Raw genomic sequence first — 27,732 nt, 5'->3', positions numbered from 1 at the left:
TGGGACTGTAAAGAACATTAATGAGGCACTGGCAGCCCTGCACAATATTCATCCTCCCTCAACACTCATAACTTCCCACCCTGGATATGGCTTCCACAGCACATGTGCAACTACAACTCATATACACAGGAAGCTGCATTTGGGCAGACTACTGGCTCAGGTCTTCCTTTCCTGGGCAATAGCTTCACTCTGGGGCTGGAGGAAGGACAAAGTCTTACCTATCACCTGTTATCCTGACCCCACAATTAGGCATAGTGAGGCAACCATGGATAGTGGAAGGAAAGAAAATGCAGGCTGGCAGCATTTCTCCTGGACTTCTTCACCATCATTCCCATCTTTTGAAAGACAACTGTGTGTGCTCCATATGCCTGTCCTGCACCTTTTGAACGAGTCTGCTGCTCTCAACTGCAGTGGAATACTTTATTCCACTGCCAGGGTTGAACTAAGATTCATCTGCTACTAGTTCAATCAAGCTTTTAAAAAACACAGAATAGAAGAAGGTAATATTCTGACCTTTCCTTCAGACAGCAAGATGTCTTGGGACAGTCCTATATATTCTCATTTTTACTGGCAGTGTGATATGTTCCACACTGGAAATTTCTGCATGCAAAACATGGGCTCTATCATAGAGTTGTAGTTACTGCCCAGTAACTCTCTCTCTCTTTCTCTCTCTCTCTCTCTCACACACACACTTCACTGCAAATGCAGGCACTACAAACAGAGAGTGATGGATCTTTTTTCTCTTAATATACACATACCCTAAAAGCATCAGATCCCATCTGAGCTTGCAAGTTAATCAGGGTCTGCCTAGGTTAGTACTTTTATAGAAGACCAGCAATAAATGCCAGGTGCTGTAGGCTATATTTCAGAGGAAGGAACCAGCTCTGAATATTCCTTGTCTAAGAAAACCCCATGAAATTCATGAGATCACCATAAATTAACAGGTGACTTGAAAGTGTGTGCATTCACACAAACACGCAGACACAGTAGCAGCATCCCACAAGAGAAAGCCAAAGTCTGTGAACCTGCCCTCTTAACTCACTTGTATTCAGACTATAGCCAAGATTTTCGGTGCAAAAAAACCTCTCCACACACCTCTCCTGGTGTGGCTTCATTTGCTGTGGGAATTCTTGCAAAGCTGGGGATATTAAAGACATAAATCTCCATGGAGCCAAGAGAGATCCGCCAGGAGGGGGACGTGGGACAGAGCTGCTAACAGAACCATCCTTCAACAGCAGTGGCAGTGGAGGTCTCTCGTGACTCATTACGGAGGTGGCAAGGTGGCGTAGGCTGGGAGTGTTGGAGACAGGAACAAAGTTTGCTCCTCCAAACCCAAGAAGGAGCTCCTGTGCAAGCCAACAATGACAAGAACGTTAATAGAGGGGAGAGAATGAGTCAGGGTCAGGAAGAAGAGGATTTTCACAAGCAACCCAAGTGCAAGGAAGAGTGAGAAAGTTACAGAAGTGAGGAGAGGAACAAAAAGGCATGTGATTCTGGAAGGAAGGAGCGGTAACATGGACCACAGGAAGGGGGAACAGTCTATCTGCACTACCTATTTAGACCAGTGTAACTGCCACAGCTCTTGACAACAGAAAATCCAGGAAATTATAATTTGGAGAAGGTGCAGGTCATGCTTTTGTAATTCTCAGTATGCATTGGGATCTTGTAGTACTTTTGAGATTAAGTGAGTTAAAGAAGTTGTATCATAGGCTTTTGTAGACTTGACCCACAGCTTATGCCACCTGAGGCAAAAGACAAATGCCCCTGTCCCCAGTTCTGGATAGAGAAGCCAACAGGAACTTAAATCTTATTTCAGCTCTGGTGAGAAGATGCCTCAGAAGGGGCAGGACAGGCTGCATGCTACATATGGCTCTGACCCCAAACATTTTGCCACTGTACTGTACCATCCCATCCCTCAGGATCTGCTTCCTGAGGTGAGTGCCTCATTCTGCGTAATGATTGGAAAGCACATACTAGGGAGTGAAATACTATTGTTCATTTAGATCTGTGGCACATTTATGCTCCTAGAGGGAAATAAGTATAAGGAATCATGAAATCTACCTGCTTCCTGAGTAAGATGGTGCTCTCTTCTCATAGCCAAATTAGACACGATGCTATCCACATTTCATCCCTTAAATGCACCAGAATTTATTTAATCAATTAATTTATATATCACTATGAGAGCAGGTGAAGCCAAACTGGGATCGAGGGATGAAGCTTTAACCCCTTGTTCCTGTCAGTCTACATCTGAAATAAGGCCAGAATAATAATAATAATAATAATAATAATAATAATAATAATTATTATTATTATGCTGCTTTATTTATATAGCGCTGCGGATTTACATACAAACTATAACACAGATAAAGTAATCCTGCCCATGGTGTACAATCTAAGAAATAATAGCATAATACATATACATAATACATAACAATACAGGAAAGGGTACAATAAAGTAAAGCAGGCAACAAATTAAAAATGGCAAATAACAAATAATATTCACACAATGCCTGGGAATGCTTCTCTGAACAGGATGGTCTTCAACTTAGTTTTGAAACTGGTTAAAGAAGTGATGAGCCATGTTCGTGGGGGAAGGAGGTTCCAGGAGTGAGGGGCAGCAAGTGAAAAGGGACGAATCCGCGACGGGGCAATGAAGATCCTAGGCTGGGACAGCAGACCTTGACGACTAGAACGGAGGGCATGAGTGGGAAGGTGAGGAGAAAGAAGGTTAGATAAATAAGGAGGGGCCAGCCCATGCCGGGCTTTAAAAGTCAACAGCAGAAGCTTATACTGAACACAGAAGTGGAAGGGGAGCCAGTGAAGGCATGATAATAGAGGAGAAACATGGTCAAAGCGGCAAGCAGATGTAACAATGCGTGCAGCTGAATGCTGGACAGAAATTAAAGGACGGAGGTGAGAGAGGAAGCCATGCCAGAAGAAGGTTACAATATTCTAGTCATGAGACGACCAGAGCTTGGACCAGGGTCTTGGCAGTAGAGGCCGAAAGAAATGGACGGATTTTAGCGATAGTGTAGAGAAAGAATCTACAGGCCTTGTCTGTGGCCTGCATCTGGGGGATACATGGCAGAGAAGAATAAAAAATGAAACCAAGACTGCGGGCTTCCTGGACCGATCAAAAAGAGATGTTGTCGACAGAAAGAGAAAAGGAGTATTGGAGGGAGGGCTTAGGTGGAAAGACAAGAAGCTCCATCTTGGACATGTTGAGCTTCAAACGCCGATGGTGCATCCACTGAGAGACAGCTGTAAGACAAGATGAAACTTGCTGTTGAAGCCCCGGAGAAAGGTCAGGGTGTCATCGGCGTACAGATGATAGGAAAAACCAAAAGAGCTGATAAGTTTACCTAGGGACAATGTGTAGAGAGAAAACAAAAGGGGACCCTGGGGAACTCCAACAGATAATGGAACAGAAGATGAAGCTTGACCACCTGTGACCACTGCAAAAGATCTATCTGACAATTAAGATCTAAACCAGTCAAGAACAGAGTCCGAGAACCCAAGTCAGAAAGTATGTCAACTAGAAGACCGTGATCAACGGTGTCAAAGGCCGCAGACAAATCAAGGAGAATGAGAACAGAGTAAAGGCCATTAGCCTTGGCCTATAAAAGATCATCCGAGATCTTAGAGAGAGCCGTCTCTGTAGAATGCCATGCGCGGAAACCGGACTGAAAGGGATCAAGAATGGAGTTGGCTTCAAGAAACTCAAGACAGCAAGAATAAACAACCCGTTCCAAAAACTTAGAAAGAAAGAAAGAAAGAAAGAAAGAAAGAAAGAAAGAAAGAAAGAAGAGAAATTGGACGATAGCTAAACAATGAAGAGGAGTCAAGAGAAGGTTTTTTCAGAACAGGGGAAACTAAAGCATGTTCAAAGACTGTAGGGAAAGAACTCACAGAGAGAGAGATTAAAGATAAAGAGAAGCAAGGGCAGAAAAGAGAGAGCTATAAAAATTAGAAGATGAGTAGGAACTGGATCAAGAGAACAAATTGCAGGTTTGGAAGAGTTCAACAGTGTAGAGAATTCATTCAAAGAAACATGAGCAAACACAAATTTTTTTAGGTGAGAGCGACAGAAGATCAGGAGAGACTATCGGGAGAGACTATCAGAGCGAATAGTGGTAATCTTTGAGATGAAATAGTGAAATCATTAGAAGAGAATGATGAAGAGACAGGAGGAGAGGGAGGTTTTAACAAAGTGTTGAAGGTGGAGAACAAACTGCGGGCGCCTCTCATTGGCGGAGATCAATGATTTATAATAATTCTGTTTTGTGATGGACAAGGCGCGTGAATAGGAAGAGAGAACAAATTTGTAATGAATAAAATTAGCCCATTCCCTGGACTTTTTCCAAAGGCATTTGGCCGCTCGAGAGCAGGACAGGAGAAACTTAACGATGGGAGTAAGCCAGGGCTGAGGCCTAGTCATAGTGGAAGATGCATGTACAGAGACAGGGGAAAAGCTGTCAAGAGTTGAGGAAAGAGTGGAGTTAAGTAAAGACACTGCAGAACTTGGGAAAGTTACGTTTTCTGAAGTACAACTTTAGCAGAGAAGATTAAGCGAAAAGCAGGAATAGATCTGTATGTGAAAGGACTATAACCTCAATACTAGTACAGTCGGCCCTCAATATCCATGGATTTTTTATCCACAGATTCAACTATCCACGGCTTGAAAATATTCTAAAAATATATACATTCCAATAAACAAACCATGATTTTGCCATTTTACATAAAGTACACCATTCTACTATGCTATTGTTTTGTAATGGGACTTGAGCACCCACAGATTTTGGTATCCACGGTAGGTCTTTGAACCAAACCCCAGTTGATAGCAAGGGCCCACTGTACTAAAACTACGTAGTTCTTTTACTGAGCATGGACCCAGAGGCATCCTGTTCCTTATTTATGAGCATATGTCGTTTGCCTTTGAGCCACTATTTTGCCCCTTCTTGACCTCAGTATTTTAGGTCTAAAACTAACAGACCTAGAAAACTTGTTACCACACAATCCTTGCCTTAGATCATCAATGTTCAAAATAATTAGTAATATGTGTCCTTTAGACCACTCTGTACACTTTGTGCAAAACCCCAAAAGGCACCCAGTAACCCTACCTGTATCTTACAGTCTTGCCATCCCACGTCTTAATCTAGGAGATCCTGTTCTTTTACAATCAGGGTTATATTTCAAAATTATAAGAGGCCATATTAATACATCAAATTAAAATGGAAGACACTGTCTCATTTAAAACTATCAATATTAGGTAAAATACCACTAGTAAAAGCTTATATTTTACCAAAATTTATGTTTCTTTTTCAGCAGTTCCCTTAAAACCCTGAGATAAAACATCTGAGCATTTGGCAAATAAATACTGAAAAGTTTATTGCAGGATTAAAAAACAATTTGTTTTGTTAATTGAATGAAATATAATCAAGTTAAAATGAGAGGGCTTGCAATTCTAAATTTAGAGTAATAGTTGGTATTTTAGTTTGTACTTTAAATTTATTAATACTAATGGAACAGTTGCATTGGTTCAAATGGAAAGGAGTAAAATTTTAGGTATAGCTGATGCCTTTATTTTTCTACCAGTTTGCAGGAAAAATTGAAACGGAGTGAAAACTCCTTTCTGTTTGAGATGTTCTGGGTAGGGCTTACTTACCATATGTTAAAATATTTGCTCCAACTCAATCTCCTCTATGCCCCTTCTTAATATACCCTAATTTTCAGTAAAGTAATAAATTTAGCCAATTTATCATTTGGGAAAAAATGGGTATACAGGCTTAGAAATCTGTTAAAAAGTGGTAGGCGAATATCAGGAGGACAAAAAGCAGAAAAATGGGAAGACTGTAATCCTAGTTAGCTGAACAAATTTCAAGTCTTCATGTTTGCCTCTAGGTTACAGAAGGATACAGGTCTATCTAGCTCCCTTACAACCTTAGATTTATAAAACAATCACTAAGATTACATATGGGTCCAATAAAGGATGTAAAGGTGAATGGGAAGCTGAGCATGGAGTATCCATTGCTGAAAATAAATAGAATAGGATTTGGAGAGCCACCCCAATTGTACGTTTTTCTATCTGCAACTGTAAAAGAGGTTACTATTAATGTGATAATACATTGTTGGTATCTGTGCCCCTTAAGACCAAATAAAATCAATAATAATTTGTCAGACAGAAGCTGAAGAGGCTGTAAGAATGTTATTACATTGGAACATATGTAGGTTGGCTGCCCTAAAATAATCCCATTCTAGCTGCAAATTCTTGATTAGATTAATAAAGTAATTAATCAAAATATATGCTTTCAGATTACTTTACCGAAACCAATTTATGATAAAGAAAATGAAATAGCCTTATGTAAAAATCTTCTATCTCCCATGTTGTATGTAGATGGCAATGTCATGGAAGAATTTGCATGGTTTGTCCATTAATCATTGGTTAGACAGAGCTTGGACCCTTGCATTATTAGAGAAACTGACGTATAAATTCTGCCTTGCTGGAAGTGAAACAGCTGAAGACATCTTTGAGACTACATGGAATCTGTTCATAATATATATGACACATGTAAATTCTAGACATGCCCTGCTGTTGAACCTCATGATATTCTGGAATTTATTGTGATAGTACTATCTGACCCTATTTTGAATAATGGGATGTTGTGGGGGGGGGGGGTGCAAAGGGGATAATTTATTTTTATACCATGGGAACTCTTAATAAAAAATATTATTTTAAAAATAATAAATAAAAACCAGTGTTTAACTTTGGAGAGAACTTTAGGTATATACACCAGGGCTCAGTCCAGGGACTGGGAAATTATTAACAAAAAGGAGCCAGTGGTACGTGTGTGAAAGAATTTTAGATTTGAACTAGGGAAATTTGATTTCATATCTCTACTCAGCATTTTGTAATGGAAATAAATGTACCAGTGGGAGCTTTCCTTGTATTACAATTGTAAATGCTTTCCCATTAAGAACAGTTTTCCAACAAAGACTTAAAACCCTCTCCCAACCAGTCATGCTCCCAATATTCCCCCCCTTTTTTTTCTTGCGCTGGCCTAAAAAAAATCATACAAGTGCCCAAGTCTTGTACAACATCTCATCTAGTTTGCCCTTTCTCCTTATTTCCAGACGTATTCTATGACTTTGAAGAAATGACCTTACTATCTTACCAGCGCAAATCTCTGAACCATCATGCAAAGAGCTCAATTCTCTAAAATGGAAAGCATGACAACATCCATAACTTGACATAGTTGGTCAAGAGCTAAGCACCTCACTCCTTCTACTATTCTCACTGAGAAAGGGCAAGGAACAGAGCAGCCTTTGGATCAATAAGGAAGAAGGGTAAAGCACACGGCAAGCCTGGCACAAGACATTTTGCTGTCTGAGGCAAACAAGCAAGTGCCTCTCCCTGGTGAAGTCAAAACCACGTTATTTTTGGTAAAGGAGGCAGAAAATTCCACTTGTTTATCTCCCCAGCAATAGGAATATAAGAACACATACAACTACTACAAATTAAATAACTATTTGCTAGTGTTTCACGAATCTGCTAGAATCTACTGCCTCTGCCAGCATGGTGTAGTGTCTGAGTGTTGGACTATGCCTCTGGGGGACCAGGATTTGATTTCTAACTTGGTCATGAAACCAACTGGATAACCTTGGGCAAGTCACATATTCTCAGCCTCAGGAGAAGGCAATGACAAGCCTCCTCTGAACAAATACTGGTAAGAAAATTCCATGATAGGGTTGCCTCAGAGTCACCACAAGTCGGAAACGACCTGAAGACACACAACAACACCAAATGGTAAATACAGCCCTGTTTGGTTCACTTCTTCAAGCTAAGTATATAGGCAAAGCAACTGCAGAGTTCTTCATATTTCTGACTTGAAAGGCAGAGAACCCTAAAGATCTCAGACAAGAAAGCCCAAGAATAAGCAAGGAATGCACCATCTCTCACGCAGCTTATGCAGAAAGTGAAGAGAGAAAGACAGAGAGAGCTCTTCCACATGGTCCAGTGAGCTGGAGATGGAAATGGACTCAAATTCTTGCTCAGCCATGAATTTACAGAATGCCCTTGAGTGTACCACTCTCAACTTACCTTTCTTGTCAGAAATAGTCCAAATAAGTGCACTACTAGATGCAATGCAGGGCAGCTGCTATTAGACCTTCCCCTTCCAGTTTAAAAGCTAAAAGTAGCAGGAATAGGAAATGAATCAAAACAAGTCTGTGATTTTGGGGAAAGTTTTTACATTCACCATTTTCCCTATTTAAATTGTCCCAATGAAGTTACTAAGATACATGGATCTAAGATATGCAAATCTAAGATAATATAAGAAACACAGATGACATCATACTACTAGCTGAAAACATCACAGACTTGGAACAATTATTAGGGAAGGGCAAAGAAGAAAGTACAAAGGCAGGCTTACTACTGAACATAAAGAAAACAAAAATAATGACCATGGATGATCTTCACAAGTTCAACCTAGACCATGAAAACATAGGAATAATAAAAGAGTTTCTGTACCTTGGATCAAGCATCAATCAGTAAGGAGACTGCTGCTAAGAAATCAGAAGAAGACTAAGAATGGGAAGGGCAGCTATGAAAGAACTAGAAAAGATCCTAAAGAATAAAGATATACAACTGAGCACTTAAGCTAGAATTGTACAGTCCATTGTATTCCCCATCACCATGTATGGATGTGATAGCTGGACAGTGAAAACAGTGGATAGGAACAAAATCAATTCGTTTGAGATATGGTGCTGTAGAAGAGCGCCGAGGATACAATGGATGGTCAAAAAACCAAACAAATGGTTCTTGAACAGATCAAGCTTGAAGCTGGAAACCAAGTTGATCAAACTGAGGCTGTCGTACTTTGGGCACATACTGAGAAGGTTCAACTCATTAGAAAAGACAATAATGCTAGAAGAGATGGAGGGAAGTAGAATGAGAGGAAGACCGCATGGTAGATGGATAGACTCTATTAGGCAGATCACAGGTATGAATCTACAGGACTTAAGCAGAGCAGTCGAATATAGGGGATCTGGGAGACGTCTCATCCACAGGGTCGCCACGAGTCAGGGTCAACTCAAAGGCAGTTAACGACAACTGGCGGGGGGGGGATAACATATGCCTCTCAGTATATATGCATGCATACATATATATATATATGATGGGTGTTGTTGTTACGCGCTTTCAAGTCATTTCTGACTTATGGGAACCCTATCACGGGTTATTCTGGGGCTCAGAGTGTTTGACTCGCTCTAGATCACCCAGTGGGTTTCTATGGCCGAGCAGTGAATTGAACCATGATGTCCAGAGTCACGGTCCAACACTCAAACCATTACACCACATTGGCTACTATATATTGTATGTATGTGTATGTATTTAAATATTTGTGCCTTTTCTTTAGGGTGAAAGCTACATGTGCTGAAATTCCCTCTTCCAAAAAACTATTAAAGCTATAGGAGCCATGCCTTCATTTCCATGTGGCTAAGTTATCTATCTTCCAGGGTAGTGCTGGGCATGAGCAGGAGTGCCTGATCCCTTTGTGTACTGTTAGCAGCAGCCTGAAGTGCAGAAATCAGTAGATGAAGCTTTTCAAAACATGGCTGCATAGCCAACAGTTGCTAACAGTGGCAGGCTGAAAAGCTGGTGATGATTCTAGATGAGAAAGGGGCTGTAAAGTGTGTCACAAATTTAAAGGACACAGCACAGTCCTAACTAACCAAGTTCCAGCTGAAATGACAGCAGGTCTGCTGTTGACTTCAAATCCCTCCCAACCATGGGGTATTGGAAATCAGACTTACCCTCATCCTGGTCTAACTGTTAACTGGCATTATGACTTTGCCTCTGGGCTGGTGGAGATTTGGATGTGGGATTTAAGCCCCCACCCAAACCCCTTTTCTGGCTTTGTAATGCCCTGTCCTGACAGTCTTGATGAGAAATCTGTACGTAGGACAAGAGGCTACTGTTGGAACAGGATATGGAGAAACTGAATGGTTCCCAAAAGGCAAATGGCCAGGCAAGGCTGCATATTATCACCATACCTGCTCAACTTGTATGCTCAAAATATCAGATGTAGAGCAGATTTAGACTCAGAAGAAGGAGGGGTGAAGATAGGAGGAAGCAACATGAACAATTTAAGATTGTAGTATGGAAAACATCACAGACCTGGAAAAGCTACTAAGGAAGATTAAAGAAACAAAGTACAAAGGCAGAATTACTGCTGAACATAAAGAAAACAAAAATAATGACCACACAGGATCAATATAAATTCAACTTCTGTTACAAGGAAATCAAAATAGTTAAAGAGTTCCTGTACCTTGGAACAAACATTGTTAAGAACGGAGGTTGTAGTCAAGAAACAAGAAAACTAAGAATGGGAAAAGCAGCCATGAAAAAACTAGACAAAATCCCAAAGTGTAAAGATATACAACAGAACAGAGCACTAAAGTCAGAATCGTCCAAGCCATTATATTCCCCCTAACCATGTACAGGTGCAAGAGCTAGACAGTGAAGACAGCTGACAGGAAGAAAATAAATTCACACACACTCATACACAAAATAAATTCATACACAAAATAAATAAATTTTACACTCTTTCACCAAATCACAATGAACAACAACAACAACAAAAAGCAACAAAGTCCAAGCTCTTTTTCCTAGCCCTAAAAATCAGACTGCAACTTTTAAAAAAGCAAGAAAAGCAAGAAAGGAAGAATACATAGTGCACTTAGTCAAATGACAACAGCATGTTTAATGTCTTCTCAAGGAGATTTAGGTTTTGTGTGTGTGTGTGCAAAATGTCAGCAAACTATTACAGACCCCATTTGCTTAAAGTTCAAAGAAGTTGTGTGTACCCCCGTTCATCATCACACTCCATAATGCAGTGTCAATGCAATGCAGCACAGCCAACGCACAACAAACACACACACACACATGCACACACACACCTCCATATGTGTTTGCATGTAAATGAATACAGACTCTTAAAAGCCTGGCACCACAGCAACCTGCTAATGAGGCTAATGAAGCAATGTCAACTGTATCCGTTCCAAGGATACCAGGTTTGGCAAGAGCTTCAGAGGCAAGGCAGTCTGCTATGACATACAGTGGCTGAGATACTACACTTGTTCTTAGCCAAAAGGCCGAGAAGCAAAATAATCCAGTTTGACACCACTTTAACAGCCATGGCTCAATGCTATGGAATTCAGGGAATGGTAGTTTATTGTAGCACCTCTATCATTCCCAGAAACTACCATTCCCAGAATTCCAAAGCATTGAGCCATAGCCCTTAAAGTTGTGTCAAACTAGATTATTTCTGCAGTGCGGATGCAGCCAGAGAAGGAGAGAGAGAAAGAATAATTCTTTGTTCTATAAGCACTCCACATCCCAGGGAAGAAGGAACTGAGGGGAGAAGGGATCAGGGTTTGTGCAACCCAGCTCAAGATACTGACCCATCCACATTCCTGGCTACTGTGGCACATAAAAGCAGCACAGACTAGCCTAGCAGAAGGCTTTGATAGCCAAGCTATAACAGATGTTTGGCAGAGAAAGGGAAAACACTGCATGATTTTTAGTGGTCACTAAGACTCCCCCTACTAGATGCATGCAATTTTCATGCTGGGGTGACAGTGAGCTGCTAGACAGCTGTGGCACATAAGGTTTGGTGGGACTTTGACAACGGTGTTGTTTGTTTGTGTATGTGTTTACTTAATTAAACTCATGTTATGGGTTCATTAATGCTATGAGTTTGTTAAACAGCAAACCCATTATGTCTACTCCAAGGATAACAAGCTCAGCTGGATCTTTTGAGGCATCCTGCTATACCACACAATGCCTGAGGGGCTGGGCACATAATGTAGAATGGTGGAAGCTAAGTAATATAAGGGGAGATTATTGCTTATTCCGTTTGTATCTCATTTCCCAGGGAAGCAGGATGGAAGGGTGGCATAGCTTGCCCTGGCAGCACAAGATACTGAGCCTTGACACATCTAGACATGACATGTCCTAGCTGTTGTGGCACAGGGAGGGATTTGAAGAAGAGAAATGTGCGAGTTGCATTTCAGATTAGATTCAGAGATCTTGTAGCACCTTTAAGACTAACTAAAATTCAAGGAGATGTGAATAGATTAAAAAGCTGTGCCAAAGCAAACAAAATGAATTTCAACACAAAGAAATATAAGGTACTGCACTTAGGGTGGAAAAATGAAATGCATAGATATAGGAATGGAGGACACCTGTGAAAGGGATCTAGGAGTCCTAGTAGACCACAAGTAGAACATGAGTCAACAGTGTGATATGACAGCTAAAAAGACCAATGCTATTTTAGGCTGCATCAACAGAAGTATAGGCGGGATACAAACCGCCATATAGAACATATAGGATACGTACTAGGGTTAGGAAGGGGCGGTGCTTCCGCACCCCCCTAACCCTAGTACGTATCCTATACGTACAAGATGGCGGCACCCCTTCCACATGGGCGCCGCCATCTTTACGTACTGGACGCATAGCGTCCAGACGTGTCGCGTCCTTTGTGATGTAGTGAGTGCGCCCCTGGCGCCTCGCTATGTCGCATACGCGACTCCAAAAGAAGCTCCATTTTGGAGCTTCTTTTTTGCTCCGCGCGGGAGCCGCGCGGTTTGGCTGCTGCAGCTCCCGCGCGAAGCAAATGGCGGCGGCGGCGGGGAAGCGCCGCAAAGCGGCGGTTTGTATCCCGCCATAGTGTCTAGATCAAGGGAAGTAATAGTGCCACTCTATTCTGCTTTGATCAGACCTCACCTGGAATACTGTGTTCGGTTCTGGGCACCACAATTCAAAAAGGATGTTGACAAATTGGAATGTGTCCAGAGGAGGGTGACCAAAATGGTGAAGGTACACAGCACTCTCCTTCACCACCACTTTGTTGCCACCTCTCAGAAACTGCAGCTTCATTTTGCTTAATAACAGGGCTGTTGCTATTGTGTGTGTTCAAGTTATTTCTGCCTTATGGCAATTGTAAAGCAAAATTATCAGGTAGTTTTCTGAGGCTAGGAGTGTGTGACTTGCCCAAGGTCACCCAGTGGGTTTCTGTGGCTGAGTGGGGAAATGGTCTTCAGAGTCATAGTCATAGCTCAAACCACTACCCGACTCTGGCTGTCTTTTATGTATCCCACAAATGGCTTGAGAAGCCCTGTTGTGTACAAGCAAAAATGATGAAGAGTAAAAAAGATATGAAGCAAAGTGGTTTCTTGTGTATTAAACATTTGGAGGAACATACAGCTTCACTGTAGGTATGGCTGAATTAATAACCAATTTGGAGATGTTTGCGGCCATAAACTGTGAGGACAGTGCTGTCACACAAGTATTTACTGAACATTATGTGGGTTTGTAAGTAGCACAAACATAACATTGTTAAATTGTCTTCAAACCTGCTTATGTGTTGTTGTGTTCTATCTAAGGGTTTAGCTCCCACCAAAATATGAAAATTAGATATTGCAGGGTGGGTGAGAGAGACCCTAGTACCCATACACATTTAATTTGAATTGGCCATTTCACATACCTATGGCATATATATGTCTGTCCATGGCTTCCACTCCATCAAAAGCATCTGAGGAAGTAGACTGAAATCTAGGAAAGCTCATGCTGCTAATTTCTTTCTTTCATGAAATCACTGAATCACAAAATCACAGAGTTGGAAGAGACCACAAGGTCCATCCGGTTCAACCCTCTGGCATGCAGGAACTCACAATCAAAGCATTCCCGACAGATTGCCATCCAGCCTCTGTTTAAAGACGTCCACCATGCTCCGAGGGAGTGTGTTTCACTGTTGAACAGCTCTTACTATCAAGAAGTTCCTCCTAATGTTGAACTGGAATCTCTTTTCCTGTAGCTTGCATCCATTGTTCCATGTTCTAGTTTCTGGAGCAGCAGACACCAAGCTTGCTCCATCCTCAATATGACACCCCTTCAAATACTTAAACAGGGTTATCAGATCACCTCTTAACCATCTCTTCTCCAGGGTAAACATACCCAGCTCCCTAAGTCTTTCCTCATAAGGCATGGTTTCCAGACCCTTCACCATTTTGGTCACCCTCCTCTGGACATGTTCCAATCTGTCAACATCCTTTTTGAATTGTGGTGCCAGGAACTGGACACATTTATCCCTGCCTTTCTCCCAGCATAGGATTTAGGGCAGCTGTACAGTGTTTTAAAAACCCAATGCAGTGCACCCTCCACAGTTGCTGGGGTCGGGAATAAGGACCCCCTTGAAAATGGAAAATCCACAAATGAAAAATCACTATTTTTTTAACCTGAGGGAACATCTCTCTAGGAATCTCTAGGTCCCCCAATGGAAATCTATTGTCAACATCCACCAGAAGTTTTCAAGAGAATGATGCTGTAGGACTTATAAATGCCTACAAAGGTGTTTTCTCTTGGAATCTCTAGATCCTCCAGTGCAAATCTATGTCAAATCTCCAGCATAGTTGCACTGGAGGATGTACAGATTCCTAGAAAGAACTTATTAATCAAATCTGCAAAAATCAAAGCCACAAATGTAGAGGGCTGACTGTCCAGTTAAAAAGCTCCTTGTACCAAAGTTAAAACACAATTAAACTAAAGTTCATTTTTAAAAACACAAGTTTAAAAACAGCACTGGGAAGACGTTTAAAACATAATACAATAAAAACAATACATCCCCACCCTTTTAAAAACCTCTGTTTGCTGCAACATATTATAAACCAAATGCCTCTTCAAATAAAAAGGTCTTTATCTGCCAGTGGATAGACAGCAAGAAAGAGTCCAATTGGTCCACCAAAGTAAAGGATTGTCACAACCTGGGAGCAGCCACCAAGAAGTCTCTGTTGCATGAATAAATAAATATTGGAAAAGTTGCCCCTTCAAAGTTGGACCAGAACTTTCAGAATTCCTCAGCTAGTGATGGCCAGAGATTCTGGGAACTATAGTTCCCCCCACCAATCAATTTTTGCAAACTCTGCTCATTTGTTACATTATCACAAGTAACAAAGCAGGTAATAGTTATTCCAGATTAATTCTAGGAATGCAAATTAGGCACTCCTTTGTACTGGCCTCAAAATAATCTGGCATGAAGCCCAGGAGGTACTCCCATACATGAAAACATGGCAGGTACGTGGCTTCTTTGAGTGTGGTCTGGACTGTTGCAAACTGCATTGCTGCTCTCTTGGCAAAATGTACATTCATGTTCTTATAAAGAATAATGCCAGTGGCTGCACTTGAATGTTCATCTCCCCCCCCCCCCCCACCTTCTGAGACATCTGCTGGTTCTCTGCACAACTGCGCATGACAGAAACAGCACATAACAGAGGTAGGAAAGCACTTTTTTAAAATTTAAACAAAATAATTACACATGCAGAGATATGATCTGTAATTACTTTTCCTCATTAAAAATACTTTGAATTAGGCAGCAGTTTAAGAGGTGGAGGGAGGGACATGCTTCCTCAGGTTTTTCCCCTGAGTGTTATACCCTTGTTCTTGCCCAGCCAGGGTCAGAATTGTTAAGTGTTGGCCTTCACCACCACTGGAAAAAATACTCACAACAGATGAGGCCTTCCTAAACATATAAGAGAATTTACCATGCCTACTGAGAAACAGAGATGCTACTGAGCATTTGGTTTTTAAAAGAACAGATTACTTTTTAGAACCAGAGCTTTAAAAAGTTATTTGCTGGATCACAGTTCCTAGAATCTACCAGCTACCATGACAAGTAGCTAAGTTGGTTGGGAGGTTGTGGGAGCTGCAGCCCAAAACATGCCAATGTCAAGCTCTGTTCTGTATATGTGGAATTGTGGGTTTGAATGTTGGACTATGACGCTGAAGGGTTAGATTCCCACCTTGGCCATGAAATCCACTGGGTGACCTTGGGCAAATCACACTCTCTCAGTCTCAGGAGAAGGCAATGGCAAACTTCCTCTTTACAAATTTTGCCAGGAAAACCCCATGATCGGTTTGCCTTACGGTTGGCATAAGTTGGAAACAACTTGAAGACACACAACAATAACAAATTTACATAACAGCAGTGGTATAAACAGTAAAATTTGAAGCACAGACTCTGATCACAACAGTGCCTATAACATCCCCCTCGCAACCAAAGAAGACAGATTTGCTGATATATCTATACATAGATTTAATTTTTTCTAGTAGTTTTCATCTCTACCAAGAGTATGTCTTTTTTTAGGTAATAAATCTTGCTCACTCACAACCAAACTACTACAAAATACTTTGGATTGCAATGGGATGCTTTGATTTAGATTTTCTGCATGGCAGGGGGTTGGACTGGATGGCCCTTGCGGTCTCTTCCAACTCTATGATTCTGTGATTCTATGTTGATCCTACTGAAGCAGTGTGGGCCTGCCTACAACAGGAAAGGTAAACAATACCTATCTTCAGAATCACTTACTAAGGATGTGTGAACAGGAAAACGAGAGGAAAAGGCAAAGCAAATAAGCCTGCCTCATGAGCTACTCACAGCATGTTAAAGAACACAAATGTATACTTTGGCCACTGAAACAGAATTCGTAAGAAAAGTGTTGACTTGTGAAATAAAAAGTCATCCTTGGATGCATTTTGTAAGAAGATTTAAAGTGGCCCCTTGAAGCTTCAATATATATTTTTGTTTGCTTATATCAGGCTTAATTGACCTGGTTGTTCCATTTCACATGTGCATATTGTTAGTTTTGAATAAAATTTTTGCTGAAATGTATTAAATAGCTCTTCTTTTTATGGTGTAGGAACCTATCCCCATTCTTTCAGTGTTATTTCTGCTTCTGGTACCACATTTTCTGTTGAAGAAGTAAAGTCCAGGAACACATCTGCTTCATTTTCATTAACTGTATAGCTAGCTCATCCTACACAATTCTTGATCCACTGCAGCCCATAAAAAGCCTTACATTTAACCTTCCGCCGCTTTCCATCTCATAAATGAGAGTTGTGCTTAAAACATTAAAAAAAACAACACTCTGTTATAATGAGTAAACCAAGAAACCCACACAAAAGTACAAATGAAGATCAGGACATGATTAAAGCATACTGCTTCATATAAAACACGGACAATCAGATAATATGCTAAACAGAGTTATGGGGGGGGAGGGTGCCAAGCACCACGCTGTATGGTCCATTAACCCTCATGCTGCCAGCACTGGCTTGCAAATTGAACCACAAGGGAAAACGATCTGCTGCAGAGGAAACTGAGTGGTAAGACGCTCAGACCAAGGATGAGCAGAAAGCAGCTTGGCTGATCTGCCGTAGGCTGGCAAGGGCTTCGAAGGACCCTTTCACACTATACATGTGTAGCACTACAATTCCACTATAACTACCATGGCTGTGTCCTATGGAGTCCTGGGGCTTGCCCTCTAGGGAGAGCAATTCAAAAGCCTCAGACAGAAAATCCAGTTTCCCACAGAATGTAGTCACTGCAATTAAAGTGGAATCACGGTGCTAAAACTGTATAGCATGAACAGACCATAACTTGCTGCTGATTAGCAGCAGCAGCAGCAAGAATAAGAAGAATTATAACAAAAGGTAGGTTTCCTTCTTGAAAATAAAATTGGAAAAATGGCAGAATGGTGTAATAATGGTTTGAGCACTGGACTAGGACTCTGGAGATCAGGGTTTGATTCCTGGCTCGGCCATGGAAACTCACTGTGTGACCATGATAGGTTCACTTTTAGGTTGCTATAAGTCAGAAATGACTTGAAGACACAAAACAATAACAACAACAAAGGTACAGAAGGGGAGTAGGTACAAGAGGTTGATTTACATGTGAAAGGATTATAAACTCTGTTACTAGAATAAATGCTTGGGATGTGCCTGTGTATGGAGCATGTGTACGGAGGCCCCCGGTTCCTTAATTCTTTGTCCACAAGTCACTGTTTTGTACCTTCTAGAGCAGGGGTAGGCAACCTGCGGCCCGCGGCCCGGCAAGGCCTTGGGACCGGCCCCAGCTCGGTCCTGCCGCCGATTGCCGCCGGGGCCTTTGGGGGGCAATTGTCTATAGAAGCCTCAGAAACATGCATTTATATTAACATTTTTTAAAAAAATCAGCAAATTTTTTTGTGTGTCCTCCATTTTTTTTTAAAAAAGTGTCTTCCATTTGAAAATGTTGTCCTACATTTGTCCTGGTTTATTTATATATTTAATTTTTAAAAATTATTCAATTATTTATTTTTTGGCTTCGGCCCCCCAGTTGTCTGAGGGACAGCAACCCGGCCCCCGGCTCAAAAAGGTTGCCTACCCCTGTTCTAGAGCTCAAGTCTCTAGTTATAAAATGAGCAGACCCAGCAACTTGATGTTTGACAACCTGTACCTTTGATCACTGCTACTTGAAATAATTAGTTCTCTCCTTCTCTGTTCTTTAGACATCTCTGAACTTTTAGTGAAAAATCATTAACGGTACCCAGCAGTCTTACCTGTATTCATCCCCAACATAATGGACCTCTTTCCTACACATCCAGTGTTTAAATTTAAAAGAGGGCTCACCAGCCCAGGGGCTGTATGAGGGCATAGGCCTGCAACAGGCAAAATAATGAAACATGAGGAAAAATAATACATTTGGACTAAAGTGACCTGCCTTCACATTTCTGCTCAGCTGCAAACCTGTCTAGGCAATTCTATCCCAAAGATTGGAAAAGTTATATTTTTAGAGTACAGCACCCACAAGGTGGCATTCTGTTAGGGATATATACACATGCAAGTTTCCCTTCCACATTTGTATGTATTTTTTTGGCTGCTACAGAGGTTGGCATTCTCTTCCTTCCTCTGCAGTACCCCAAGCCCCACTCTCCAGACTTAATAAGCAGCCCACCCATTCTACATGATCATTCTATGCCTCATGGGGAGTGGGCAGAATCTGGATATAGCCCTGAAGCCAGATGTGAAATGATGACATCATCATTGATGTCATTAAGGAGTCCTGGTGAGTGGGTAAATGCCTATATTGCAGCCATTCACAGCCACAAGGTTGTGAGTTCGATTCCAGGCAGGACTACAGGGTCAACTCAGCTTTGCATCCTTCTGTAGGTCACTAAAATGAGTGCCCAGCTTGCTGGGGGCAATTGGCTTACACATTGTAAACCACTTAAGGAGTGCTTAAGTGCACTGATAAGCAATATAAAAATGTAGTTGCCCCATCTTATACACAGATTCAAGCATCCACGGTTTGAAAATGTTCAAAAAAATTGTAAATTTCTAATATCAAACCTTGATTTCCCATTTTTTATAAGGGACACCATTTTGCTATGTCATTATATTTAATGGGACTTGAGCATACACGGATTTTGTTACACGGGGGATCTTGGAACCAAACTCCAGCGTATAACAAGGGTCCATTGTACTTGCTATTGCTACTGAGCGTCACATGGCAAAGAATGACTGTGGTGGCAGATGGGCTCAGAGGCTGTTGGGCAGTGGTGGTATATGGCTCAATCTAGTGTAAGTATGCTTACACACCAACTACACTAAATTGAGCAATATGGGGTTGCTATATCTCCCAACTAGAATGCCCAGCCTGAAAAAGTTACTTTTTGTACAGAAACGTCAAGTCCCTGCCAGACCAGTTAGCATGTTGGCTGGTAGATTGTAGGGGTTATAGTCCAAAGAGGTAGTATTCCAAGTTCTAGGAGTTTATCGTACTGGCCCTGAAACGGGCCCAGTGTGTTCTAAACTTGCGCGCGCAGGGGCGCGCACTGAATGAGATGGGGCCAAGAACCCCATTTTATCGCACGCTGGAACGCCGCCTTTGCCGCCGGGCGTTCCAGTTGCGTCCCCATTCCGTCTCAGAGGGTGTCATTTTTGAGAATGCATCAAAGGCGGCATTCCAGTGTGCGATAAAATGGGGTTCTTGGCCTCATCCCGTTCTGTGCGCGCACGTTTAGAACGCACTGGGCCCATTTCAGGGCCAGTACTATAAACTCTAAAGTTTATCTTGGCTCCAATCTGAGCTCCTCAGCAAAAGGATGAAATATGAATGCAAATAAGTAAGGGTGGCTTTAAGTGTACAGATAGTTTACTTTCATCCATTTATATCTGCATATACTGTATAAATCTAGAATTAGGGGGTAAGGTCACTGAGATCAGAAGATGTGATTTCCAAGCAAGTTGTAATGCTGCCCCCAGCTGTACCACTGTGTTCATTTTAGGTACTCAGAAGCTAGGAGTTCCAGCTATCAGGTCCTCGTGCCCTTGATAATTAATTTAGATGAGGGGTTTTTTTTTGGGCCCTATTCTTTCACAAAAGCACAAGATGGGTAGATTATTTAGAGTTTCAAGTACAATCATTTTCCCATTCCTATAAAAAGCATTGTCCCTCTCTAACAAGAGAATTCTAAATCCCATTATTCTGATTACGTTGTACCCCCTTCCTTAGAAAGGGCAATACACTACATCCACAACCTTGTATTCTGCATTAATTCTGGGCTACTCCATCCCCATAAGCAGGGCTGGTCTAAGACTGAATATTGCAAAAGACGACTCTTTAAGTGTCTTCTTCTCACCCACCCCAACTGGATTTGATCTGCTTCTGAATATATTACAGCCTGATTCATGACTTTGATGTACAATTTAATGCATGGCTTATCCTCGTTATATCGGATGATAAATCTGCTCACACGGATCTGATCACCATAATTAATATTCACGCAGATTCATGAATGGGCACTGATGTTGCACATTTTTCCTGAGAACAAAAAGAAAAGAGTAGCCCCTCCAAATTTGCTGGAGTTAGGTGCGCAGGAGCCCTGTGAAAGTGGAAAATCGCAAATTTTAAAAAAGGGTTTTTTTTTATTTGCAAGAGCATCTCTCTAGGAATCTCTAGGTCCTCCAGTGCAACATCTTCCAGAGGATGACACAGAATTGCACTGGAGGACCTAGAAATGCCTAGAGAAGTGTTCTCTCTAAGACTCTAGGTCCTCCAATGTGACTTCTGGCTGACTAAATAAAAAAAATAAAAAATAAAACTTTTATTTCTATACCGCTTTTTGTTAAAAACAATCAAAGCGGCTGCCAAGAGTTAAAATACATCCATATATACAAAATATCCCCCCTTAAAAGACAATTAAACAGTATAGAATTTAAAATTACATAACAATTAAAACCAATAAAAGTGGCAGAGTCATAATATATATATGTGGGGGGGGGGAATCATGTCCGAGTAGTTTATTCTGGAAAGGCCTGCCGGAAAAGATGCGCCTTGATAGTTTTCTTGAAGCTGTCTAAGTTGGTGATTTGTTGGATCTCGTCCAGCAAGCCATTCCACCAGCTGGAAGCGGTTGTAGAAAAGCCCCCCTGGGAAGTTGCAGTCAGTCTAGTTTTTATAGGCTGCAATAAATTCTTCCCAGAGCACCTGAGAGTATGGGGCAGGACTTTGGAACCTGAGAGTAACGGGACTTTGACCACAGAGTTGTACTGGAGGACCTAGAGAGTCCTAGAGAGAAAATATTAATCAAATCCATGAACAATCAAATCCGCAAAAGTCAAGGCTGCACATGTGGAGGCTCAACTGTAATGCTAACGCAACTGTGGTTGAGCAGGTAAGCAGTGAACATCAGAAGAGCCTTGGATGCACAAGACCAAAGGCACACCTAGTCCAATATTTCTTCTCACAGAGTGGCCAGTCAGTTGTTTCTGGGAAATCCACAAGCAGGAGCTTGGGCTCAATGGCACTCTCTTGCTATTTTTCACCAGCAGCTGATATACAGAGGCATACTTCTGGTGTTGGATTTGGTCAGAAAGAGCCAGCAAGATGGGTTATTGCTGTTCTTTCAAGTCATTTCCAACTAAGGCAAACATCTCATGGGATTTCTTGACAATATTTGTTCAGAGGGGAACTGACACTGCTTTCTTCTGGGGCTGAGAGTGTGACTTGCTCAAGACCACTCAGTGTTGTTGCCCTACTTCAACACTCAGACCATTATACCATGCTTTCTCCTAAGATGAATAACCTCCTTGAATTGATTTTTTTTTTAAAAAATCTAAATTACTGGCAAATCACATTTTGTGGGCACAAATTCCATAGTTTAATTATGTTTTCTGTGAAGTGCTTCCTTTTCTGTCCTGAACCTCCCTTTATTCTGCTTTAGCAGATGGCCTCAAATTCCATCACGGTAACAGTGGGAAACAAAACTTCTCTCCCTCTATCCTCTCCACTCTTGCATAATGTTATAAATCCTTTCTCACCCTAACTCAGCCTTTTTCTAAGTTAAAATCACCTGACACTATAACCTTTTCTTTTAGGGGAACTGTTCCAACCCACAGATCTTTGTGGTTGCCCCTTCGTGCTTCTTTAGCAGATTAGTAGGTTGCCAGTTTGAAATGGACTGTTCATGAGATTTTCTTTGCTTGCTGAGTAAATAGTGAAGCAGAAATCCTGTCTCTACCCAGGGACACAGAGGCCCTAGATCAGTACCTGTATTCCCTAAAACTTGGAAAAGTTAATCCTTTGGATTACAACTTCTCCTGTCATGTTAAACTGTGGATTCTGGGAGCTGTAGTCCAAAGAAATACCTCTCCCAAGCCCAGGCTCTCCTATCCCTAGCACCAGTTTTGTGCTAATGTGGACTAGAATCCAGTTGTTAACCGTAGATAGAAGAGGGGTGAGATATGGTGCTGTTCCCTCTATACAACACCTTGACTATGAAAATGACAAGGTGATTAAAGGGCATCCAGGATCACCAACCTTGATGACACACATTTAGAATAACTGGAGTAGAGGGAGGTAGCAAAATCCTAAAGCCTCCTGCTTCCCAAGGAAGGGCTGTCCACAAATTTAACATGCGTATTCTCTCTTCACTGTTACCAGTTGTGATCCAAAGGACAACAGGCACCAAACAAAGAACAGGAGCAATTTGACCTGCAGTCGCACAACTGCAAGACCACAGAATCGATGCTAACATAGTATCTGGGCTCCACATAACCAAGCATTTATCTTCCCAACCCCTGCAGCTTGGCAAAAAAAATATCATTATCTTCATTTTATAAGTAAGGCACAAAGCAAGATTGACTTGGCCACGGTCAAAGAAAAGAGTCTGCTCTAGAGCCACAAGCAATAATAAATCAAAGACAACTGGCTTCCAAACACACACACACACACCTCAACAGGCTTCGTCCACAGAAGACAATCAATCTCTACTCTAGTCTTCACTTGAAGGCAAAAGAAGAAACAGCCTTCATTCGCTCCACTCCAAGTAGCAAGCAGTTATGGTCCTGAGTCTTCCAAAATCTATGCCCACCAGACTCCAACCTTGAGGTCCAAAACACACTGCAGAAATAATCCAGTTTGAGACCACTTTAAGTGCCCTGACTCAATGCTAGGGAATGCTGGGAATTCTAGTTTTGTGAGACATTAATCCTTCTCTGTCAGAGAACTCTGGTGCCACAATAAACTACAATCCCCAGGATTCGCTAGCACTCAGCCAAGACAATTAAAGCGTTCTCAAACTGGATTATTACTGCAGTGTGTTTTGGACCTCAGTCAGAGACAAATAAGGCCAAAGAAAGTAAAAAATAAAAATCCTGTTCTATTATAAAACACAACTTCAAGAGCTCCAAAGGGATGCTTCTTCATACATGAGACATTTTCTGCACAGAAAAGCCATGTTGGGAAGATCTGTATGTAGATCACCCCATAAACAAGGAGCTGAAATGTGTGCATTTGTGTTCATGGAGTTAAACACCAGCAAAGCACGACCTCTTACCCTAAGGGCCATTTCACACGTAATGCAGTGGCAACACAGTCAAGAGGAAGTTGTGGGCACAACTGCTTGATATAACTATATTTGTATAAGAAACACATTTGCAAACAAGTCTGTGTATTTAGGTGTACATTATAAGAAGCTTACGTGGATACAGATACATACATTTCTAGGCTTCCCTTCTGTGTGCAATTCCTAGGGTTGCATGCAATTAACCATAAAACTACAGAAAAAAACAAAGGAACAAAAACTAGAGGCAAAAGATCAGAAAGAGTAGCCATGAAATCAACAGAACCGAACTACCGAACTATCCTATAAAACCAAAACCAATTACAACATATGCAAGCAATAATAAAAAAAACACAACCAAAAATTAACAACAAAAATCCAGCTTTAGTCACTGTATCGGGGGGGGGGGGAGGGGGGGTGTTTCATCCATAAAGGCATCCAAATATAATTTTAAATGATTAAAATGAAAAGAGAATTGGCACCAGAATGTATGAAGATTCGGACAGTGGGGGGTCATAACCAAAAAGTATTCTACCTTCTCTGGACATTTTCCACTTAACTTCAGATGAAGCAAGATACTGGCCTTCTCATGGGGAATATAAAATGTATGGGAGGTGTAAAAGTGGATCTGACTGAAATGATGAAGAAATGAGGCAGGTTGGATTCCTTCCCTTGGCTGCTCTCCTCTTTGTCCAGCAACCATTTAGCACAACTGCCCGTGGGCAAAATGTCACTTTGGCCAGCTCACAGAGGGGAAGGAGGTGGCAAGGACACTGGAGCAGAGAAGGGGGGCTTATAGGACCTATCTGCCAAAGCTGTCAAGGTTTGCTGCTGGGGTTTTCTTTCCAAGTTGTAGCTTGATGCTGAATTTCTGCAGGAGTTCCAGAAAATTGTCCTTCACACTGTTCAGAGGGCCAAGCAGACTTGGGTTGCATCTACACTGTAGAAACAATGCAGTTCAATACTACTTTAACTGCCACGATTCCATCCTACAGAAGCCTTGTTTTGTCATTTCCTACAGATTTGTCATTTTGTGAGGCATCAACAATATTTGGCAGAGAAGGCTAAAGTCCTTGTTGTTGTTGTTTTTGCTGTTATTATGTGCCTTCAAATTGTGTCTAACATACGGTGACCTTATCAGTGGGTTTTCTTGGCAAGTTTCATCAGAGGAGATTTGCCATTGCCTTTCTCTGGGGCTGAGAGAGTCTGACTTGCCCAAGGTCAACCAGTGGGTTTACTGAGCTGGGATTCAAACCCTGCTCTCCAGTGTTCACACTGCTACACCATGCTGGCTAAACTACAAATCTGTGGAATCCACAGGATGAAGCAAAAGCACTTAAAGTGGTGTCAAACTGCATTATTTCTACAGTATCGCTGCACACTTGCAGATTCCCATTTCCCTGGAAAACTCTCTTTCTACCTCAGGAATGAAGGATGATTCTGACTTTCCCAGTTCCATCTCCCCAGTTACTCTTCCTCAGGTGCCCAAGATACCCTGGGCTTCCCTCTCCAGCCCTTTCCCCACATCCCAAGACCCCCAAATCCAGCCAGTTGCTCCCCTTCAGCCTGCAAACGCCCTCGAAGTCTGGACTCTTCTCCCTCCTCCCCATTCTTCCCACTGTCCTAGGGGTCCCAAGTCCCACTCTCTCAGCCTTAGGGGAAAATCAGTTGCAAACCCCCTCTGAACAAATCTTGCCAAGAAAAACCCAGGATAGGTTCACCACCTACAAGTCCCACTCTCTCAGCTTCAGGGGAAGGCCATGGCAAACCTCTCTGAATAAATCTTGTCAAGAAAACCCTTTGATCTCTCTGAATAAATCTTGTCAAGAAAACCCCACTAACTTAGGGTCGCCATAAGCTGAAAATGACTTAAAGGCACACAACACACATACACAAAAACACATCCCACTCCTCCTCTTCCTTCTCAGCCAGCCAGGCTCCTCCACCTCTCCCTTCTTCCCACTAACTCCAGAACAGCCCCAGTCCAGGGTGCCCAGATATGTCCGCACCGCAAAGGAGGACAAAGGACCACCAAATGGAGGACATTCCTGGGGGAAAATGGATGACATCACCAAATAAAAGCTGAAAGCACTGTTAGAAATGTAAATGCATGCTTCTTATGCATGCTCAGGATGGAGGACCTTTTGGGGTGAAATGGAGAGCATGCTATGAAGAAGGAGGATGCCTCGTTGCCCCATCCAAACTACAAAGGAGGACAAGGCACTGAGAAAAGGAGGACACTCAAGAAAAAGGGAGGACATTCCTAAAATAAAAAGCTCAAAAAACACTCTTATAGAAATGGAAATGCATGATTCTTAGTGATGCTCCAAATACTTTTGGAATTCCTCCTGGACAGAAGGAGGCTGGAATGGAGGACGGACAGGTCCTGGAAAAGGAGGAGGTCTTGTCTCCCTGCCTTGGTTAGCCTTCAGCAGCAGCACCATCACCACCTGAACCAGGGAGAGCACTTTTCCCCTTCCCATCCCTCCTCCGTCCAAGGCTGCCTTGCCTGAGCAGGAAAAAACCCGCAGCTAGTGATGGTGCTGCTGCAGGTCGCTTTGCCAAGGTCAGCCAGGAGCCTTGCAAGGGAGGCATGAAGAGGCGCCTTCTGCCTATGCTCAGGGGCACCCTCGCCCCAGGTTGGCCAGATGTGTCCTCACCACAAAGGAGGACAAGGCACTGCAAAATGGAGGGCATTCTCAAGAAAAAACGGAGGCCATTCCCAAATAAAAGCTCAAAGCACTCACAGATAGATAAATGCACGCTTCTTAGTGATGTTCAGCATGGAGGACACTTTGGAATTCCTCCTGGAGAGAAGAAGGATGACATGGAGGAAATCTCCTGGAAAAGGAAGAAGACCTCTGGTCACCCTGACTATATAATGCCCTATATATCATAGGACATTACCAGATAAAAGCTAAAAAGCACTCATGGAAATATCAATTTGTAGAAATATTAACTCATAAAGTGGAGGACTTCTTGGAACTCCTCCTGGACAGAAGGCTGAAAGGTAGCAAGTGTCCTGGAAAAGGAGGACGTCTCCAGTCACCCTGTCTTGTCCAAGGCTGAGGCTCCGCTTGGAAACCAGGGCTGAGTTGGGAGGCCAAATCTTGCACTTCTGGAGGGCCAGCCCAGCCGGGGTGACCAGATGTCCTAACCCTAAAAGGAGGACAAGGCACCGCATAACGGAGGGAATTCAAGAAAGAAAATGTAGGGCATTCCAAAATAAAAGCTGAGAATACTCACAGAAATGTAAATTCATGCCTCTTTGTGATGCTCCAAATGGAGCACCTTTTGGTATTCCTCCTGGGGAGAAAATGAAAGCTAAAATACTTAATATAAATATAAATTCCTTCTTCTTCGTGATGCTCCAAATGGAGGACATTTTAGAATTCCTCCAGTAAAGAAAATAAAAGCTAAAAACACTTAATAAATCTGTGTTTCTTAGTGATGCTCCAACGCTTTGGAATTCCTCCTGGAGAGGAAATAAAATTCCTTCTTCTTAGTGATGCTCCAAATGGAGGGCATTTTGGAATTCCTCCTGGAGACAAGGATGAAATGGAGGGCGTGTCCTGGAAAAGGAGGATGCCTGGTCTCTCTGCCCTCAGCCCAAAGCCACCCAGGCTGCCCCAGGTTCCCTGCCCAGCGCTGGTCCTCCAGAAGCACAAGGCTTCCCCTCAGCCCTGGTTTTCCTCAGCTCCCAGATGAGAGTGCCCCAGAGCATAGGCAGAAGGCACATGTCTTTCTTTCTTTCTTTCTTTCTTCCTTCCTTCCTTCCTTCCTTCCTTCCTTCCTTCCTGCAAAGAGGGTGCCTGAATAAAAGGCCAGCGACAGGGAGCTCCAGCTTTTGCATTGGGAAGGGTACCAGATGTGTCCTCACAGCAAAGGAGGTCAAGGCACCACAAAAATGGAGGACCTTCAAGAAAAATGTAGTATGCAACCAATTTAAAAACTGAAACACACTTAATATAAATGTAAATGCGTGATTCTTAGTGATGCTCCAAAGAGAAGACCTTT

General features: G+C 42.2%; 1 protein-coding gene across 1 annotated transcript in view; it reads right to left on the bottom strand.

The window, feature by feature from the left end:
• Positions 1-27,732, bottom strand: part of LOC149321246 (G protein-coupled receptor 22-like) — an 87,780-nt gene that overhangs the window by 59,464 nt on the left and 584 nt on the right. The gene's annotated exons all lie outside the window — the stretch shown is intronic.

Source organism: Sceloporus occidentalis, unplaced genomic scaffold, assembly GCF_023333645.1.
Source record: "Sceloporus occidentalis isolate IW3139 unplaced genomic scaffold, rSceOcc1.0.p SCAF_1, whole genome shotgun sequence".
Taxonomy (NCBI): Eukaryota; Metazoa; Chordata; class Lepidosauria; order Squamata; family Phrynosomatidae; genus Sceloporus; species Sceloporus occidentalis.
Note: the sequence above shows the minus strand (reverse complement) of the source record. Positions and strands in the feature narration are given on the sequence as shown.